Below are 10540 nucleotides of genomic sequence, written 5' to 3'. Positions count from 1 at the left end.
GAATAAAAGCAAATAATCCCATCAAAAAGTTGGCAAAGGACAAGAATATACAAACAGCCAACAAACATCTGAAAAAATGCTCAACATCACTAATTATCAGGGAAATGCAAAAACCACAATGATATACCACCTTACTTCTGCAAGAATGGCCATAATAAAAAAGTGAAAAAATAATAGAGGTTGGTGTGGATGTGGTAAAAAGGGAACACTTTTACACTGCTGGTGGGAATGTAAACTAGTACAACCACTATGGAAAACAGTATGGAGATCCTTTAAAAACTAAAAGTAGAACTACCATCCAATCCAACAATCTCATTACTGGGTATCTACCCAAAGGAAAAAGAAGTCTTTATAAAGCTTATAGCAGTACAATTTGCAGTTGCAAAAATATGAAACCAACCTAAGTACCCACCAACCAGTTAGTGGATAAAGAAAATGTGGTATATATAAACACACAGAATACTATTCAACCATTTAAAAAGAATAAAATAATGTCTTTTACAGCAATTTGAATGGAGCTAGAGGCCATTATTCTAAGTGAAGTAACTCAGGAATGGAAAACCAAATACTGCATGTTCTCACTTATAAGTGGGAGCTAAGCTGTGAGGATGCAAAGGCATAAAAATGATATAAGGGACTCTGGGGACTTGGAGGTGGAATGGGAGAGGGGGATGAGGGATAAAAGACTACATGTTGAGTACCGTGTACACTGCTTGGGTGACAGGTGCACCAAAATTTCAGAAATTACCACTAAAGAACTTATCCATGTAACCCAAGACCACCTGTATTCCAAAAACTATTGAAATAAAAAATAAAAATAGGTGGGCACAGTAGCTCACGCCTGTAATACCAGCACTTTGGGAGGCTGAGGCAGGAGGATCACTTGAGGTTAAAAGTTTGAGACCAGCCTGGCCAACGTGGTGAAACCCCTTCTCTACTAAAAATACAAAAAGTAGCCAGGCATGATAGCATGTGCCTGTAGTCCCGGCTACTCTGGAGGCTGAGGCAGGTGAATTGCTTGAACCCGGGGGGTGGAGGTTGCAGTTAGCCGAGATCATGCCATTGCACTCCAGCCTGAGCAACAAGAGCGAGACTCCATCTCAAATAAATAAATAAATAAATAAATTTAAAAATAAAAATTAAATTTTAAAATGAATGGATTGGCCGGGCGCGGTGGCTCAAGCCTGTAATCCCAGCACTTTGGGAGGCCGAGACGGGCGGATCACGAGGTCAGGAGATCGAGACCGTCCTGGCTAACACGGTGAAACCCCGTCTCTACTAAAAAATACAAAAAACTAGCCGGGCGAGGTGGCGGGCGCCTGTAGTCCCAGCTACTTGGGAGGCTGAGGCAGGAGAATGGCGTGAACCCGGGAGGCGGAGCTTGCAGTGAGCTGAGATCCGGCCACTGCACTCCAGCCTGGGTGACAGAGCAAGACTCCGTCTCAAAAAAAAAAAAAAATGAATGGATAAAGTAATTAAATAACTTAAGAATTCTTCTTTATAGAAGAATTTCAGCTAATAAGTGGAGAAGGAATGATATGCTGCCATCTTTTTACAGTCCTGATGAAATAAATAATCTAGTCAACTGTCACCAATGACCTCCAAAAACATTAGTTACATGGCTTGTGGGTGAATCAAACAGACACTAAGTGAATACACTGACAAAATCTAACATCATGAAAGGAGGAACAACCAGGGCTTCTTGATGTGATACAATAGGAAACACAGAGCATTATCTATGAAGGATTCTTGCTCTCCAAAGAAGAATTTTTTTGTTTTGTTTTGTTTTAAGACAGAGTGTGGCTCTGTTGCCCAGGCTAGAGTGCAGTGGCACGATCTTGGTTCACTACAACCTCTGCCTCCCAGGTTCAAGCGATTCTCCTGCCTCAGCCTCCTGAGTAGCTGGGATTACAGGGGCGTGCCACCATACTTGGCTAATTTTTGTATTTTTAGTAGAGATGGGGTTTCACCATGTTGGCCAGGCTGATCTTGAACTCCTGACCTCAGGTGGTCCGCCTGCCTTGGCCTCCCAAAGTGTTGGGATTACAGGCGTGAGCCACTGTGTCCAGCCCAAAGAAGATTCTAAATATAACCAACAGTTTACAGGAAGTATGAGAAATCTGAGAATATGTTAAATGACATCGAGGGAATGTAATCAGGAACAAACAGAATAAAAGCTCCAGTTTCTTCAACAAAGTACACTGCAAGGGGAAAAAGGTGGGAAAGGAGAACTGTTAGAGAGTAAAAGAGATCTAGGAGACATAGCAGCCAAATGTAATGCATAGATCTTATTTGGATCCTGAATCAAACTATCTATAAAAAAACTTTTATTAGTCAATTATGGACTCTGGATATTATGTGATATTAAGAAACTGTTGGCTGAGCGCAGTGACTCAGGCCTGTAATCCCAGCATTTTGGGAGGCCAAGGAGGGCAGATTACTTGAGGTCAGGAGTTCAAGACCAGTTTGGCCAACATGGAAAACCCCATCTCTACTAAAAACAAAAAAAAATTGACCAAGCATGCTGGCTCACACCTGTAATCCCAGCACTTTGGGAGGCCAAGGCGGGTGGATGACTTGAGGTCAGAAGTTTGAGACCAGTTGAGGCAGGAGAATTGCTTGAACCTGGGAGGTGGAGGTGACAATGAGCTGAGATCACGCCATTGCACTCCAGCCTGGGCAACAAGAGCGAAACTCTGTCTCAAAAAAAAAAAAGTAAAAATAAAAATACAAAAATAAAAATACCATAAAATTAGTAGGCGTGGTGGCAGCCGCCTGTAATCCCAGCTACTTGGGAGGCCGAAGCATAAGAATCTCTTGTACTGGGTAGGCGGAGGTTGCAGTGAGCTGAGATCTTGCCTCTGCACTTCACCTCTGCCTCAAAAAAAAAAAAAAAGAATTTGTTAATTTTGTTAGACGTAGTCGTGGTATTTTGGTATGGGTTTTTTTTTGTTTTTTTTTTTGAGACAGAGTCTCGCTCTGTCGCCCAGGCTGGAGTGCAGTGTGGTATGGTTTTTAAAATGGTCCTTAACTCTTAGAGATACAGATGCATGTATTTATTAATGGAATGGCATAATGTCTGGGATTTGCATTAAAATAATCCTGTGGGAGTCCAGGGGAAATTGGTGGGATATAGATGAAACAAAATTAAACTTATTTTGTAATTGTTGCAGCAAGATGATAGGTACAGAGGGATTCATTGTACTTTTGATTGTGTTTGAAATTTTCCATTTAAAATTTAAGTAACCCAAAGACCAGTTTAGATTTAGCTGAAGATAGGATTAATGAACTAGAAGATAGATTAGAATAAATTATCCAGAATAAAATGCAGAGCAACAAAGAGGAGAGTTTGAAAGAGAAAGATATATGAAGAGTAGAGTAAAAATCTAACTAGGCTGGGCACTGTGGCTCATGCCTGTAATCCCAGCACTTTGGGAGGCCAAGGCAGGCGGATCACGAGGTCAAGAGATTGATACCATCCTGGCCAACATAGTGAAATCCTGTCTCTACTAAAAATACAAAAATTAGCTGGGTATGGTGGTGCATGCCTAGTCTCAGCTACTCAGGGCCTGAGGCAGGAGAATCACTTCAACCTGGGAGATGGAGTTTGCAGTGAGCCGAGATCGCACCACTGCACTCCAGCCTGGCAACAGAGGGAAACTCCATCTTTAAAAAAAAAAAAAAAAAAAAAAAAAAAAACTAACTAATTGGAGTTCTGGAATGAGAAGAGAGCATGGTAGCAAACCTATTGATTGGGCATTTTTCAGAACTAATGAAAGATACAAATCAACACAGATTCAAGAGGCCCAACAAGTTTCAGGCAGGGTAGATAAAAAGAAGTCCACACATAAACATAGTATGGTGAAACCAAATAACATTAAAGGAAAACAGCAGATCTTAAAAGCAACCAGACTGTGGGACATATAGGTGTATGCATTTGTCAAAATTCACTGTCCTTATACAGGTAAGGTCTGTGCACTTCACTGCATGCAACTTTTACCAGAGTAAAAAATTAAATTAAAAGCAGCTAGAGAAACAGCTTCCCTTCAGAGGAGCAGCAGTTTAGACTGAAAACTGACTTCTTATGGCAACAATGAAAGACAGAAGACAATAGTTGATATCTTTAATGTGATGAAAGAAAACAACTTCCACTAGAAATTTTATGACTAGTGTAAATACATTTCCATAATGAGGAGAGCCAGGTGTGGTGGCTCATGCCACCACAGAATGTTGGGAGGCCAAGAGGAGAGGATCATTTGAGGCCAGGAGTTCGAGACCAGCCTGGGCTACATAGGGAGACCCTGGCTCTACAAAAAAGAATAAAGAATAAAGAATAAAACAACAACATTAATGTCTTCTAGAATTTAAGTAAAAATATAGAATTAAAACACATTAAAACAATAACATAGACATTGGGAGGTGAACCAACAAAGTTAAATTGTTCTAGGCTTCTCTTATATTGTCTGCAAGGATAGTATGCTGATTATCAAACTATGTCCTTCAACTTCAAATCCACCCTTCTATACACCATGATGCTGGGGGTGGTATTCTGCAAATTACATTTTGTTTTCTTTCTTAAATTGACTTATTTTTTCAAACAACAGATTTAGGTTCACAGTGAAACTGATGAGAAAATATGAGTGTTTTCATATACCCTTTGTCCCCACACATGCACAGCCTCCCCCACTGTCAACATCCTGCTGCAGAGAGGCACTCTTCTTACAGCTGATCAGCCTATATTGATACATCATTATCACCCAAGGTCCACAGTTTACACATGGGTTCACTGTGGTGAACACAACTCTGTGTTGTACATTCTCTGGGTTTGGATAAATGTATAATGACCTGTATCCATCATATAAGTATTATACAGAATGGTCTTACTGCCCTAAAAATCCTCTGTGGTCCACCCCTTTATACCTTCCCCTACCCCAGTCCCTGGCAACCACTGATCTTTTCACTATCTCCATAGTTTTGCCTTTTCCAGAATGTCACATAGTTGGAATCACAGTATTTAGCCTTTTCAGCTGGTTTCTTTTACTTAATAATATGCACTTAATGCATGTTCCTCCATGTCTTCTTATGGCTTAACAGCTCATTTCTTTATAGCACTGAATAATATTTCAATTCTGGATGTACCATGGTTTAATTTTCCATTCACCTACAGAAAGACATCTTGGTTGCTTACAAGTTTTGACAATTAAGGATAAAGCTGCTATAAACACCCATGTGCAGGTTTGTGTGAACATAAGTTTTCAACTAATTTAAGCTTATACCAAAAAGCACGAATGCTGGATAATATTGTAAGAGTATATTTAGTATTGTAAGAAATTGCCAAACTACCTTCCAAAGTAGCTGTACCATTTGGCATTCCCACCAACAAAGAACGAGAGCTCCTGTTGTTCCACATCCTTGACAGCATTTGGTGTTTTCAGTGTTCTAGATTTTGGCCATTTTAATAAGTGTGTAGTGGTATCTCATTTTTGTTTTAATTTGCAGTTTCCTAAAGACATATGATGTGGAACATCTTTACATATGTTACATATGTTTATTTGCCTTTTTTTTTTTTTTTTTTTTGGAGACAGGGTCTCACTCTGTCATATAGGCTGGAACGCAGTGGCATAATCATGGCTCACTGCAAACTGAACCTCCCAAGTTCAATCAATCCTCCTGCCTCAGCCTCCCAAGTAGCTGGGATTATAGGCACATGCCACCACACCCGGCTAATTTTTGTATTTTTAGTAGAGACGTGGTTTCACCATGTTGGCCAGGCTGGTCTCAAACTCCTGACCTCAAGTGATACGCCTGCCTCGGCCTCCCAAATTATAGGCGTGTGCCACTGCACCTGGCCTTAGTTCTTAGGCCTTTGGACTCAGACTGAGACTTAACACCCTTAGCCCCCTGATTCACAGGTGTTAGGTTTGGACCAGAGCTACAGCACTGGCTTTCCTGGCCTCCAGCTTGCAGATGACAGATTGTGGGACTTAATCATTGTGTAAGCCAATATCTCATAATAAATATCTCTCTATCTATCTATCTACCTTTCTACCTACCTGTCTATTTACTTATCTATCTCTCCTATTGATTCTGTTTCTCTGGAGAACCTGACTAAATACATTTAATGTTGAAATTTAAGAGTTCTTTGATATTTTGGAAACTAGTCCTTTATCAAAAACACCTTTTGTGTGTGTGTGTGTGTGTGTGTGTGTATATATATATATATATATTCTTGCTCTGTCACCTAGGCTGGAGTGCAGTGACATAATCATGGCTCACTGTAGCCTTGAGCTCTCCCACCTCAGCCTCCTGAATAGCTGGGACTACAGGTGCATGCCACCACATCTGGCTAACTTTTCATTTTATTTGTTTGTTTTCAGATGGAGTCTCACTCTGTCACCAGGGTGGAGTGCAGTGGTGCAGTCTCGACTCACTGCAACCTCTGCCTCCCAGGTTCAAGCGATTCTCCTGCCTCAGCCTCCCAAGTAGCTGGGACTACAGGTGTGTGCCACTACGCCCAGGTAATTTTTTGTATTTTTAGTAGAGATGGGGTTTCACCATATTGGCCAGGCTGGTCTCACACTCCTGACCCTGTGATCTGCCTGCCTCAGCCTCCCAAAGTGCTGGGATTACAGGCGTGAGCCACCACACCCAGCCAAATTTTGTCTAGAGACAGAGTCTCGCTATGTTGCCCAGGCTGGTCTTGAACACCTGTGTTCAAGTGATCTTCCCACCTTGGCATCCCAAAGTGGCAAATATTTTCTCCTAGTCTGCATCTTGTCCTCTCATTTCTTTTTATAGTGTCTTTCACAGAGCAAGTTTTTAGTTTTAATGAAATCCAGCTTATCAATTCTTTCATGGATCATGCTTTTGGTATTGTATCTAAAAAGTTATGGCCATACCCAAGTTCATCTAGATTTTCTCCTATGTTATATGCTAAGACTTTTATAGTTTGCATAAAATTCTTTCATGGATCATGCTTTTGGTATTGTATCTAAAAAGTTATGGCCATACCCAAGTTCATCTAGATTTTCTCCTATGTTATATGCTAAGACTTTTATAGTTTGCATTTTACATTTAGGTCTATGATCCATTTTGAGTTAATTTTTGTTAAGGGTATAAGGTTTGTGTCTAGATTCTTTTTTTTTTTTTTTTTTTTTTTTTTTTTTTTTGGCATGTGGATGCCCAGTTGTTCAGGTATCATTCATTGACAAGGTTATCTTTTCTCCATTGTATTGGCTTTTCTCCTCTTCTTTGTCAAATATCAGTTGACTGCATTTATGTGGATCTATTTCTGGGTTCCATTGGTCCATTTGTCTATTACTTTGCCAATACTTCACTGTCTTGATTTTTGTAGCTTTATACTAAGTCTTGAAGTTAGGTACTATCAGTCCTCCAACTTTGGTCTCCTATGTCATTGTGTTGGCTATTTCAGATCTTTTGCCTCTCCGTAGAAACTTTAGAAACAGTTTGTTGACATTCACAAAACAACTTGCTAGGATTTTTATTGAGATTGCATTGAATGTATTAGTCAAGTTGGGGAGAATTGACATCTTGACAATATCAAGTCTTCCTTTCCATGAACATGGACTATCTCTCCTTTTATTTAGTTCTTACTTGATTTCTTCCATCAGAGTTTTATACTTTTCCTCACATAGATCATGTACATATTTTGTTACATTTAAACCTAAGTAGTTTATTTTTGGGGAGTATTGTGTTTTTAATTTCAAATTCCACTTGCTCATTGCTGGTATAAAGAAAAGCAATTTACTTTTTTATATTAATCTATATCCTATGAACTTGCTACAATCATTATTAGTTTCAGAAATTTTTCGTTAATTCTTTTGGAATTTCTAAATAGACAGTCATGTCATCTGTGAACAAAGACAGTTTTATTCACATTTCTTTCTTGTCAACTGGCTCCCTCTTAGTTTCTATCAATAGGAGTGCTAAGGGAGACTGGAAAACTGAAAGAAAAGTGACTTTCATTTTCCTCTTTGCTCGCTATGCCTGTCAGTGTTGGCCTGCATCAGTCCAGCCTCAAGCTTCTTTCAGCTCTCCCAGAACCAGACTCATTGTGCCCCCTTAAACATCCAGCACCAATCAGGAAACATCCCATCCTCAGAGGTCTGAGCCTCAGCTCTGTTAGGGCCTTTCTCTGAACTTTTGGTCTAGATAACCCCAACCTCTTCCCTTTGTTTCCCCAGATCCAAAGGTGGTAGCTACTCCTTGCAGATTTTATCTCTGTGTTACCTTAATGTTTCCCTTTGCTTTTTAATTCCTCTGACACTTATTTAATCAACTCCCTGCATTACATTCTAGTGTTACTTTTGTTTTCCTGAATGAACTCTTATTGATACAAGTAATACTGATTAACTTGATATTTTGATAAATAAAATGTTTGTGTTGTAGGTAATCAGTAAAAGTGTGGAAATGGAATTATGTAACTTCAAATTGATCAAGGGAAAAATGAAATGAGAAATAAATACCAGTTATGATGCCACAAGTATTTCAGGAAATACTTGTATCTGTCATCAAATAGAATATTGGCTGGGCGCGGTGGCTTATGCCTGTAATCCTAGCACTTTGGGAGGCTGAGGCAGGCAGATCACGAGGTCAGGAGATTGAGAGCATCCTGGCTAACATGGTGAAACCCCATCTCTACTAAAAATAAAAATGAGCTGGGCGTGGTGGCGGGCACCTCTAGTCCCAGCTACTTGGGAGGCTGAGGCAGGAGAATGGTGTGAACCCAGGAGGCGGATCTTGCAGTGAGCTGAGATCTGGCCACTGCACTCCAGCCTGGGCGACAGAGCGAGACTCCGTCTCAAGAAAAAAAAAGAATAAAAGTAATTTATTTGATTCTGGTCACAAAATACAGGCAAGAAGCATGGGCAATGCCTGTAACCCCTTGATCACACATCTTCCCAGTCTGTGCTTTTATAGATACCCTTTGTACAACAGCAAGCTCATGCTCCTGTCCCCAAGTGCTTGTTCACATTCTAACAGCTGCAAAGTATAGTATATGACCAGTTGGGAATTAAACAGATGCCTACTCACAAAATAGGGCCCCTCTAATTAGTGTTCCAGCTCCCTTTTGCTGATATTGAAACTGAAGTAACTGGTTGCTCGGTTGGTCACAGATGAATTATGCCTGCACAATTCTTTGAGTGCTTTAAGTAACCTTATTGAAAGGCAATGACTAAGACCCTTTCCTTGCTCCCAAGCTTCCTAAATCCCAGGCTGCCTGTGGCACCGGGACTGCTGCCGCTGGGTCCCCACATTCCAGGTCCACGATGGAGGAAGGGCAGGACAGGCCAAGCATGAGGAATAAACAGTCTTTACTGGACTCAGGCCAGGAGTCCATGGGCCTTGAGGACCTCTCTGTATTTGTCAGTTTTCTTCTCCACATTCTTTTCGGCCTGTCTCCGTAGCTTCAGGAGTTGTTTCTTCTGGTCGTGGATCTTGGTTTTCTCCTTCCCCTTCTCCTCCAGGGTGGCTGTCACGGTCTGGCACTTTCAGCCAATCTCGTGAGCCAGGCACCCCAGGTAGGTGAACTTTCTCATAGGCTTCAGATGCACAACCTCGAGGGTAACAGAAAGCACCATCCACTTTTTCCTGTCACAGGGCGGTGGGATGCCACCGAGCACCTAGCGGCTGGTCCTAGGCGGCCTGACTGGCTGCTGTTGTGGGGCAGCCCGCCTCGCAAGCTCTGCCAGAAGACGTGGGGCTTTGGCAAGGGCTGATGTTCATCCACTTGTGGAGGAAAGCCAGGTACTTCAACTTGTTTCTGTAGAAATTTCCAGAAATGTTGATGCCCTCGCAGTGTACGACCACCACCTTCCGGCCCAGCAGTACCTGCTTAGCCACGATGGCTGCCAGGCGGCCCAGGAGGTGACCTTGGCCAGCAAGCAGCAGAAACTGCCCCTCCGCCATCTTCAGCAGCCGCCTAGAAGAGATTGAATTATAAATCAGAAATTTCCGATGAAAAAATATCAATTAATACTATTTCTTCACAAGTTTTTCCAAAAACAGAAGAAAATGAGCTCTTCCAAGCCCATTCAAGGATGTAGTACTACTCAGATACCAAATCAGACAAACACAATACAAGAAAACTAGACTATTTCTTATGAATATAGACCCAGAAATTCTCCACAAATTACCATGAATTCAACAACAAATAAAAAGGATTGTATACCATGACCAAGTGGGATTTATCCTAGGAAGGCAAGATTGAGTTAATATAAGAAATAAAATTAATGTAGTACATCCTATCCATAAAGGACAAAAACCACATGGTCATCTTAACAGACACAGAAAAGACATTTGACAAAATTCAACATCTCTTCATGATAAAAACATTTAATAAACCAGGAAGATAAAAGGACTTAACCTGATAAAAGTCAACAAGCATCTACAAAAAACCCACAACTAATATCATGCTTTTTGGTAAAAAATGAATGATTACTCTCTCTAATATTAGGAATAAGACAAGAATACCTACTCTTACCGTTTCTATTCATCATTGTACTGGACATTCTAACCA

General features: G+C 40.8%; 1 pseudogene; it reads right to left on the bottom strand.

Moving 5' to 3' along the window:
• Nucleotides 1-9344: 9344 nt before the first annotated feature.
• Nucleotides 9345-10134, bottom strand: LOC102144773 (large ribosomal subunit protein uL13 pseudogene; annotated as a pseudogene).
• Between the last annotated feature and the right edge of the window lie 406 nt (nt 10135-10540).

This window comes from Macaca fascicularis, chromosome 11 (assembly GCF_037993035.2).
Source record: "Macaca fascicularis isolate 582-1 chromosome 11, T2T-MFA8v1.1".
Lineage (NCBI taxonomy): Eukaryota > Metazoa > Chordata > Mammalia > Primates > Cercopithecidae > Macaca > Macaca fascicularis.
This window is presented reverse-complemented; position numbering and strand designations above follow the sequence as displayed.